General features: G+C 41.0%; 1 pseudogene; it reads left to right on the top strand.

Moving 5' to 3' along the window:
• The first annotated feature begins 128 nt into the window (after nt 1-128).
• Nucleotides 129-676, top strand: LOC103597605 (annotated as a pseudogene).
• Nucleotides 677-11,109: the final 10,433 nt, after the last annotated feature.

The following is an 11,109-nucleotide window of genomic DNA, read 5'->3' as shown; positions in this document are numbered from 1 at the left end:
GTCCCGGGAACTTAGTAACCACCCGAGCCCGGTGATCCCGGGCGCGCCTCCGCCGCCGCACGCCTCCTGTATGCGGGGCCCGAGCACCCCCACCCCGTCGCCCCCGAGCCCCCAGCGCCCCGCCGTCCATGCACCACTTGATGGGGGTCAACAGCACCGCCACCGCCGCCGGGCAGCCCAATGTCTCCTGCACGTGCAACTGCAAACGCTCTTTGTTCCAGAGCATGGAGATCACGGAGCTGGAGTTCGTTCGGATAATCATGATCGTGGTGGTGGCGATGGTGGTGGTGGTGGTGGAGATCACGTGCCTGCTGAGCCACTACAAGCTGTCCGCGCTCTGCTTCATCAGCTGGCATAGCCAGGGCCGCAGGAGGGAAGACGCCCTCTCCTCGGAAAGAGGCCTGTGGCCGTCGGGGAGCACAGTGTCGGGCACTGGCATCCCACAGCCACAGGTCTATGCCCCGCCTCGGCCTGTCGAACGCCTGGCCGTGCCCCGCTTGGCCCAGGGGGACCGCTTCCAGCCCACCTGCCGTACCCGCAGCACGAGATCGGCCGCCCCCCACCATCTCACTGCCGGATGGGAAGGAGCCCCGAGCAGCTGGAGCTGAACCGCGAGTTGGTGCGCGCACCCCCCTGCCCCCGCAAGAGTAACTGGCGCATCAGTGCCACGTGCTAGAGCAGCGGCGGGCGCATGGTGGGTGGCCACCCCCCACCTACAGCGAGGTCATCAGTCATTACCCCGAGTTCTCTTTCCCGCACCAGCAGAGAAACGGGCCACCCTCCTTGCTGGAGGGGACCCGGCTTCACCTCGGACACAGCGCTCCCTAGAGAGCGCAGCCTTCTGGAACAAAGAGAAGGATAAACAGAAAGGACACCCTCTCTAGGGTGCAGAGCAGCCATAGGTAAAAAGGCAAAACACGGGCCGGCCTGGTGGCGCACTGGATGGTGCGCCGCTTGGGAAGCCCGGCGGCGCTCCCGACCGAGGGTTCGGATCCCACATACAGACCGGTTCCCGCTCACTGGCTGAGCGAGGCGCGGGAGCAACGCCGAGGGTTGCGATCCCGTTGCCGTCCCCGGTCCGGTAGGAGGGCAACACTGAGGGTTGCGATCCGTTGCCGGACACGGAAAAAAGACAAAAAAGACAAAAAAAAAAAAAGGCAAAACACTCCACACTTCTTAAAGGGGAACAGAGAAGAGGGCAGGGTGACACGCAGAAAATGCAGCGTGTGGCCCTCCTCTCCCACCTCCCGTGTATAAATATTTACATGTTATGTCTGGTCTGAATGCACAAGCTGAGAAAGCTTGCAAAAAACCACGTTTCTTTGTTGAGCTGTGTCTCGAAGGCAAAAGAGGAAAAAAAACATTCTGCAGTAGTCTTTTTGTTTCTAGTTGAGCTGGGTGCGTGAATGCTTATTTTCTCTTGTTTATGATGCTTTCACTTAACTTTAAAGACATATTTGCACAAAACCTTTGTTTAAAGATCTGCAATATTATATATATAAATATATATAAAGTAAGAGAAACTGTATGTGCGAGGGCAGGAATATTTTTGTATTAGAAGAGGCCTATTTTTTAAAAAATGTTGTTTTCTGAACTAGAAGAAGGGAAAAAATGGCAGTTTTTGAGCGCCAACTCAGAAAGTGTGTATTACCTTGTAAAGAAAAAAATTACAAAGCAGGGGTTTAGAGTTATTATATAAATGTTGAGATTTTGCACTATCTTTAAATATAAATATGCCAGTGCTTGTCTGATGGAAACTTCTATGGTGTCTGTTGAGACTTTCAGGGAGAAATGTCGGGATTTCAGAGGCGGCGTCAGGTGGCGGGTGAGCTCCCTGCGGAGCCTGGAGAGAGGCTGCGCCGGTGAAGGGCAGGCTTCCCCCTTCTTCCCTGCAGCGTGGATCCTTCTGTCTGGTGATAGGTTATTACCATGTCATACATTCCCTACTGAAGGAGACACATTTTCCCCCCTGGGCCAGAACAGCCTTTGTATCACAAGCAAAATAAGAAAGTTACCACAGAGACACCGAGTTCCAGGTGGTGTTTTTGCCTTTCCCGAAATAAACTGTTACCAAAGGGGGGGAAAAAAACTAGGATAAAAAGACCCTCAACCTGATAAAGGCCATCTATAAGTAACCCACAGCTAACATGTAACTTAATGGTGAGAGACTGAATGCTTTCCTTTTAAGATCAGGAACAATCAATGGATGTTCACTTTCAATTTGTACCAGAGCTTCTAACCAGGGCAATAAAACAAAACAAAACAAAAAATACAAAATTCATCCATATGAGAAATTAAGAAATAAAACTGTCTTTATTTGCAGGCAACATGATGGTCTATGTAGGAAATCTCATGTAATCTACAAAAAAAAAAAGCTACTAAAACTAATCAATGAGTTTAACAAGGTGGCAGGATACGAGATTAATATTTTAAAAATTCCCTTATATTTCTATACAGTATTAGTAAAAAGTCAGAAATGAAAAATGTTCAAAAACACCATATATAATAGCATTAAAAAATGAAATACTTATGGATAAATCTGACAAATGATTTGCAAGACCCATACACTGAAAATGATAAAACTTTTTTTTACCATCCTCAACCAAGAAGTAAACTGTGAAATTATCTGTAGTTCTTTGATTTAAAACACCTGGAAGGCATTCGTTCTGTTTTTGCTGATGTTGATATGACTTTATTTTAAAAGTAAAATGCTAGGTTCCATTTATATTTAAATAACTTTAAAGCATCTCTCGTAGGAGAGTTGTCAGAAGCATCTTAGTGAGAACCAGAGTGGGAAGGTGGTAGATAGCTACCTATTTTTTTTAATTGAAACATAATTGATTGTAGATATTTGTGGGGTACAGAGTTGAATATCAATACCTGTGTGCAATGTGTAATGATCAAATCATGATAATTAGCATATTGATCATTACAAAATTTAATCACTTTTTGTGTCCATTGACCAATTTCTTGCCAGCCCTCTCCACCTCCCCCTTTACCACGTCTAGTAACCACAGTTTTGATCTCTCCTTCTGAAAGTTCAACATATTACTGCGATTGTTCTTTCTTTCTTTTTTATTCATTTATTTATTTTTTAGCTCCCACTTATAAGTGAGGACATGTGGTATTTCTCTTTCTGTGCCTGGCTTATTTTACTTAACCTGATTTTCTCCAAGCTCATCCATGATGCTGTGAATGGCAGAATTTCATTCTTTTTTATGTCAGAGCAGTATTCCATTGTGTATGTACACCAGAAAATGACAAAGCATTATTAAGAGAAATTTTAAACCACTTGAATAAAGAAAGAGATATACACCATGTTTACGGACCAGAAGGCTCTACATTGTTAAAATGTCAAATCTCCTTAAATTGATGTATAAATTCAAGGCATCCCAGTCAAAATCCCAGCAGGCTTTATATTTTGTGAAAATTTTCAAGCTGATTCTAAAATCTATCTGGAAATGCAAAGAATTTAGAATAAACAAAACAACTTTTTAAAAAATATGTATTAGAAGTATTATATCACCTGACTTCAAAACTTACTATAAAGCTACAGTAGTTAAGATAGTATGGGATTGGCGTCAAAATGGACAATTAGATGAATGAAACAGAATAGAGTACAGAGATATACCCACACATAAAATGTCAATTGATTTTTGATAGAAGTGCAAAGGCAATGTAGTGCAGAAAGGATAATATTTTCAAAAAATTATGGAACATTTTTATATCTATATGCAAAACAATGAACTTTAAACCATATATCTTACCATATCAAAAATTTGCTCAAAAATGATCATAGCCCAAAATGATAAACAAGATTTCTATCAAAATTGAGCACTTTTGCTCATTAAAAAACACCGTTAAAAGATTAAAAAGACAAGCCACAAACTAAAATTTGCAAAGCTTATATCTGACAAAGTATCATACCCAAATACATAAGGAACTATCAAAATTGAATAAGAACAACTCATACATTTAAAAATGGACAAAGATTTATTCAGACTCTTCACCAAAGATGATATACAGGTGACAAACATATGAAAAAATACTTAACACCACTCTTTCTTAGGGAAATCCAAATTAAAACCACAATGAAATACCACTACATACTTGTTAGAATTGCTAAACCTAAAAAAAAGGTTTAAATGGCACAGTTGACTCTAATGGGTGATTATCCAGTTGGTCTTGAGCTAATCATATGAGACTTTTAAATCCAGGTCTAGAGGTCAGAGACAGATGAAGTCAGAGAGATTTAAAGCAGGAGAGGGATTCAATGCAAGGCTTTTAAGATGGAGGCGCAAAGAATGTGGATCTCCTCTGAGAATAGAGAGTAGTGCCCCTGACTGACAGTCAGCAACAAAAGGAGGTCCTCAGTCCTATAACTGTGAAAAACTGATTGGCCAACAACCTGAAAGAGCTTGGAAAAGGACCCCAAGATCCAGAAAGGAATGCAGCACAGTAACACCTCAATAGCAGCTGTGTGAGACCCTGAGTAAAATCTTAGCCACACCACGCCAGACTTCTGAACCATGGAAGATGTGAAGTAATAACTGTGTTTTTAAAAACTGCTGTGTTATACTTCTCACTGTGTAGAGGAGATGAAAAAAAGATCAACCAAAGCAACATGAATGCAATGAGAAGCCCGAAGGGACTGTACCTCAGCAACTCCTCTGTTAGGAGGAGAAAACTGGGTACAGCCCCAATTCAAAGTTAGCTTCTGTTTTTTATTGTAAAGACAAGGAAGTTCCACAAGAAAAATCAGTTGATTCAATCATTTCAAAAGGACACAAGGAGGGCCGGCCCGGTGGCACACTAGAGAGTGCGCCGCTTGGGAGTGCGGCGGCACTCCCGCCGAGGGTTCGGATCCCATGTGGAGACCGGTTCCCGCTCACTGGCTGAGCGTGGTGCGGGTGCAACACCGAGGGTTGCGATCCTGTTGCCGGTCCCCGGTACGGGCGCGACACTGAGGGTTGCGATCCCGTATTGTGCCCCTGTTGCCGGTCCCCGGTACGGGCGCGACACTGAGGGTTGCGATCCCGTATTGTGCCCCTGTTGCCGGTCCCCGGTACGGGCGCGACACTGAGGGTTGCGATCCCGTTACCGGTCAGTAAGAAAGACAAAAAGGAAAAAAAAAAGGACACAAGGACATGGGCAATGTGACAAAATTTATGGCTAAGTATAGCTTAAACAATGGAAACTAGTAACATCATTTAAATCTAAGTATGATTGTCTCTAAAGTTTCCATCAGCAAACAGCTTGCCCATAGCAAACATTTTTTTACATTTTTCCCTGCAGCAATTCTTTAAAATCTCTTAACAGGATCAGTATGTCAACCACCTGTTAGCTCTAAAACCATTAAAGTATACCATCCCATACTTAAACAGTGATTAGAGTTGATTAGGTGGGCTTTTGCCCCTTAACCAAGGGCTTTTGCCCCATAAATGCGTTACCTAAAAACCCTATTCTAAAAATCAACTGAGAATCAAGATTTCTAACGTTCTACAGCTAAGTTTGTGGTAATTTGTTTTGCAGCAATATAAAATGAATATAGATGGAAAATACTATGTCACCTCTCCCAGAGTGATGGAGATGCAAAGGATTACTGAAAGCCCGTTTCTCCAGAACAGTGAGAGGACCACAAGGGGTTAATCCCAGGATCAATTCTTTCAAGAGAGAAGAATTCCTAGGAATAACCCCCAGTCAGGTTTTCTTCCAGTTTTTATTGTCCAGGCAAGAAAGTTACAGAAAAGGAACACAGGTGGTTACAAAAAGAACAAAGAGATCATTGTCATGGCAACACTTAGTTCCCTAAGAAACTGAAAGAAACAGCCAGAGAGGAGATGTGGAACATCCCCCAACAGTTAACCTTGAAGCTTTTAGCTCACATGCTTTCCCATCATTAGGTTTAGCTGCACCAAGGACGACTGCCCTTAGAGCAAGCATTTTTGCTGTGTTGCAATTTTTTTTTATCTACAACAGAGACTTTAGTCCTGGGAAAGTTTTTTGTTTTTCCCAAGCCTAGCATTTCTATGTGCAATTCTAAACAGGTGATTCCTTAAACTACAGGGCTGTGACCCCACTAAGCTATAAGTTAGGCCCTGTGAAATATATTTGCTTTATTAATGTTGGTATCCTCCACAATACTAGATCCTGTAGGGACATAAGCCTAGAGCTAGAATTAGTACCAAACACTTGTCCATGGGCTCAAAATGGGATGTAGGGTTCTAGAGTATGTCAAAGGGTTATTTAGTGAAAAACAATATATTCTACTAGAATATGATCTCCTGCTTGAAGAGATGACAAATGGCCATCTGTTTCAGGCATAACTGCATAAGAACAGTGATACCACTCCAAAACAATGGCTTAAAGCAACATTTTCCTTGCTTACAAATCTGCATCTTCAGCAGGGTCTGGGGGAATGGCATCAGCTGAGGAGCCTCAAAGTCTGAAGGCTGGAATCATCTGGAGGCTTGCTCACTCCAGCATCTGGTTGTTGAGTTACCCAAGCCCTTAAATGCAGCTGTTGGCCGCAACCGTATAGAAGGCCTCTCTGTGTAGTCTGATATTCCTCACAACATGGTGTCTGGGTCCTGAGGGTGAGCCTCCTGGGAGGAGGGGGCTGGGCGAACATATGGGGAAACCATATTGCCTTTTATGACTTAGCCATGGAAGTCACCGAAATTACTTCTGCCTTATTCTGTACATTGAGGCAGTCACAGAAGCCTATCCAATTTTAAGAGAAGGGGAAACAGATTCTGCCTTTTGATGGGTATGTGGCAAGGACGTGGAAGGGCATATGGGACCAGAAATATTACTTTGGGTACTTTGGAAAAATACAATCAGCCACGTTACCTGTGAGACTGGTTATAATAACCTCTTATTCAAAAAGACCAGATGGGTCTGTGGGTGACAATGGGGTCATGGGTGATAAGGTGTCTTGATGTTTTCTAGGGCAGAGTCAATGACAAACATGGGCCTTTTCCTAAGCTGACACCCTCTTCTCTGTGGACCATTGTGCTGGGAGGCTCTTTGCTGACTCCATGCTGATTCTTTCTTGCTTTCTTACCTCGCTTAGTGTGCTAACTTCCAGAATATTACCTGGACCTGAATAATTGCCAAGGGTTGAATGGCGGTTGTCCCAAGGCCCTTGCTACTATGGACCTGATGAAATTGAGCAAAAGAAGGTTCCAAAACATGTTTTCCCACTTATGTTTATTAAGAGAGTTTAGGTGCAAAACCACCAGCAGAGAAGAGCTCCCCAGAGATTTTTAATGGATGAAGAACTAGATGTCATGGACTTAAAATGTGTAAAAGGAAGGGGGAAGCCAGAATCCAGTTGGGTCAACAGTGACACTGAGGGTGACTCTGAGCTCTGGCACTCTCTTGTTTATGCCTTGCACTGACACACACCCCACTGTGTTTCCACAGGGGTGAGGGGCAGAGTGTGTACTCTGTCCATGGTGTATTCCCTTACCAGCTGAAGCCTGCGCCTGCGTGTCTCCACACAGCTCTGATGGGTCCCCTGCTCAGAACAGCTTTAGGCTCCATCTCTAAGGAGGGAAACCTACTGTGGTGTTATTTCAGGTTTGTCTGCTCCTGCTCTGCACCTTTCCCAGACTGGGTGCAGGATGGATTGTTTTGACTGTTATGATTACCTGAAGTCCAATGTGCACCAGAAAGGGCATCTGGTCCTTGGTGGGGTTTGCCCCTCTATACCTTCATTCAAGATTTAGAAATACAATGGAATTTTTTATGGTCAGCCCAAGAAAAAAGGTGACACTTTACCAGTAAGTGCTTGTGTGTACATGAGGGCCTTTATGTTTTATATTCTCCCTGACAGCTTTGAAAGGTGTTTATGCTAGCTGTAGAAGACAAGGAATGAGAACAGAAACCAGATGGAGCTTTGGCAGCACAGATGACCTCAGAAGGCAGCTGATTATCATGCCTGGAGACTTTGCACTTGGACTCTTTCACGTAGCCTCCATCCCCAAACTCCATAAAACCACCCTTGCCCTGGCAATCAGGGAGGCAGTTGGGACTTTACCCTCTTTCTCCTGGTTGATGTTTTCTGTAACAAAAAGTACTATCTGGCAGGTGCTATTGGCAATCCTATAGCAGCAAGCAATCAGACCCATTTGGGTCAGCGATTCCCCAATTTAGCCCCCTGGGCTAACTGTCACAAGTTGGCTGATGGTAAAAAGGAATTCCCTGGCACTCTTTCATTTACAAGAGTCTATACGAACACGCCAACTTCGATTTTGCATTTAATTTTATTCTTAGTTCTTTAACCCATCTGTAACTATTTGGATTTTATTATAAAGTAGAAATCTAATTTATTTTTTATAAACCACCAATTATGTAACCCACAGCATTAATTATATGTGCAACCTATCATGATTGGTTTAATACACCTGCATTTAATGCTAATTATAGTTCACACTCACATGCAGTCTGAATGTTCTGTTCTCTCACAGGGATGATTGTCTGTTTGGAAACCTTAAGATTATTATTTCTTTTTTGCTACTGTTTTATTTCCCTGTGGGTTTATCTTGCTTTCATATCTCCATTCCTACTGATTTCTCATTGTGCTTTTCAGTTTGAGCTCTATGATAAACATACTGGTTATATTTTTCTAATGTCCATGACAAAACAAAGTTAAAGTTATGCAATCTCTGTTGAAAGATTTCTGCAAACTATAAATTTCAATATGCCTTGCTTAGATTGTTAATCCCCTGTACCCATGAACAGCCTTTGTGAGTTTAAATTCCCCTAAAAACCAAGAGTAAATAGTAAGAGATTTTATTTTTGTAAGTAGTGAGTTTTAATTATCTTTTTTTAGTTTCTTGATATGATGTAAAATATTTAGCTGAGTGATTTCTGTGTTGTATGTGTATATATAGGTATAGATGCATGTGTATGTTGTAATTTACTTGTAATTTAAGTTCTTTTCTCCACTTCTTTTTGTTCATGGACAGTAAATCACAATCTAATCTGATTATCCTTACAAGGGAAATTATACTGTATATTTCTAGGTTCCACACTCTACTCTTTTTTTATTTTCACTTTTTCCTTGCAGGAGCATACCTTGGTACAAACTCCCTACTCTTAACCCACTGAACCATACATCTAGGCTTGGGTTTGGGAAATAGCATATTTTTAGAAGGTCCAGGTAAATGTAGAATTGGCTGTTTGGGGGGAAGCCCTGGTTTACATAAGACCCAAACTGTAAATGAACCATACGCATTTCAATATAAGGTATAGGCTGCTGCAGCTCTACCACTATATTCATTGTGTTATTGTATAAAGATCACCCAATATGTCAGTCCCTATGTGTATTTAGTTTTTCAACTGAACACAAGGGGTGTGTTCCTACTCCACTCTCATTTCTTCTCTATCACTGACCACACATAAATTCTATTATATTATAGAAACATTATGGTTGGTACTATTTTAACCGGTAAACATTGATCTTCTTCTGCTATTTAGTGCTCTTTGACTTGATATTTCCTAATCACTGTTCATTCTTTGATTTCTCCCATCTAAATATGTTTTTTCACTATGCACTCTAATAATAAGATATAGTTGGCATTTATTTGAAATAGATATATAAACCACCTAAAGACCTTATGAATATTCATATATTTGTTCTCGCATCTGTAATTTTAGTTTACAGTTTTTGTATTTGTAACTCCTTTGATTTTACCAATCTTAAGCATAATTTCTAACTCCTCCCTTGCTATTCTTATTCTCAAGAAAGTTGTAAGATATTTTTATTTTCTTGATAGTTATCTTTGATTTTAATGAGGCAAATTACATCCAGAATTCCATTTTAACATAAGAAAAACACTGAATTTCTTTTACTGTCCTTCTAAATAGGCCTGATTTTTGCTTTCTCTTCCACTTCCCTATTTTTTTCCTGGGAATAATATAGGTTTTAGACACATTATTATTTTGATTTTTGCTTGCATTTAATATAGCTTCACTTTATAATAACTTTTTATTTGTATTATTTCATGCAAGGACACCATAAGTTTTTGTACATTACTCTGAGTTTTCCTTTTTTTTTTTTTTTTGATATCCATTATATATAGCAGTTCTTGGACAAATTATGCTGGACAAGGTTATGCTGTCTACAATACATGAAGGGTCGCTGTGATAGTATATCCCAAGTCAATCAATTTTCCTCCAGCAACCACCTTAAAGCTCTTCTATGTCTGTGAATGTCAGAGGGCATCTGTAGGACGTTCATCTACAAGAGTGGCTTTTCTCCTGAAGGTATATTCACTTTATGGGCTTAAATGCCCTATATCTTAAGAATATATCTAACAGTTTGGGGGAATTGGTAGTATGCTTAACTTCAACAATATTGATTTATTTTATACCTCTTTTGTCATTACAAAGAACATTTGAGAGAGAGGTGACTTAAAGAAAGCTGTTTTTAATTGTCTTGAATTAGAAGTTTGGTTGTATTGTGTTTTTCTAATCTCTCGATGTTTTTCATCTTATTTTCATATTTAAAGTTTTTTTTTATTTTTAATAATCCAGATGTTGGGCTGGCCTGGTGGCGCACTGGAGCGTGCGCCGCTTGGGAGTGTGGTGGCGCTCCCGCCGAGGGTTCGGATCCCATGTGGAGACCGGTTCCCGCTCACTGGCTGAGCGCGGTGCGGGTGCAACACCGAGGGTTGCGATACCATTACCAGTCAGTAAAAAAAGACAAAAAGGAAAAAATAAATAAATAAATAAATAAAATAATAATAATCCAGCTGTTGCATCTCATCTTTTAACCTGCTTTATTACTTACCTTCTTTTTGCTTTTAAATAATTGCTAAATTTCTAGCATAATTGCATTTGCTATAGTTTCTATTACTTTAACCCCGCATACATATACATGTACATTTTATCCATATATCTGTATCATACAGTAGTTCCTCCTAATCCACAATTTCACTTTCCTCAGTTTCAGTTACCTGAGCTACAGTACAAGAGATATTTTAAGACAGTGAGCATGCACATTCGTATAGATTTTATTATAGTATATTGTTATGATTGTATCATTTCATTTTTAGTTATTGTTTTTAATCTCTTACTGTGCTTAACTTATAGATTAAA

Source organism: Galeopterus variegatus, unplaced genomic scaffold (genome assembly GCF_000696425.1).
Source record: "Galeopterus variegatus unplaced genomic scaffold, G_variegatus-3.0.2 Scaffold2360, whole genome shotgun sequence".
Taxonomy (NCBI): Eukaryota; Metazoa; Chordata; class Mammalia; order Dermoptera; family Cynocephalidae; genus Galeopterus; species Galeopterus variegatus.
The sequence above is the reverse complement of the archived record's forward strand: the minus strand, read 5'-3'. Positions and strand labels throughout refer to the sequence as shown.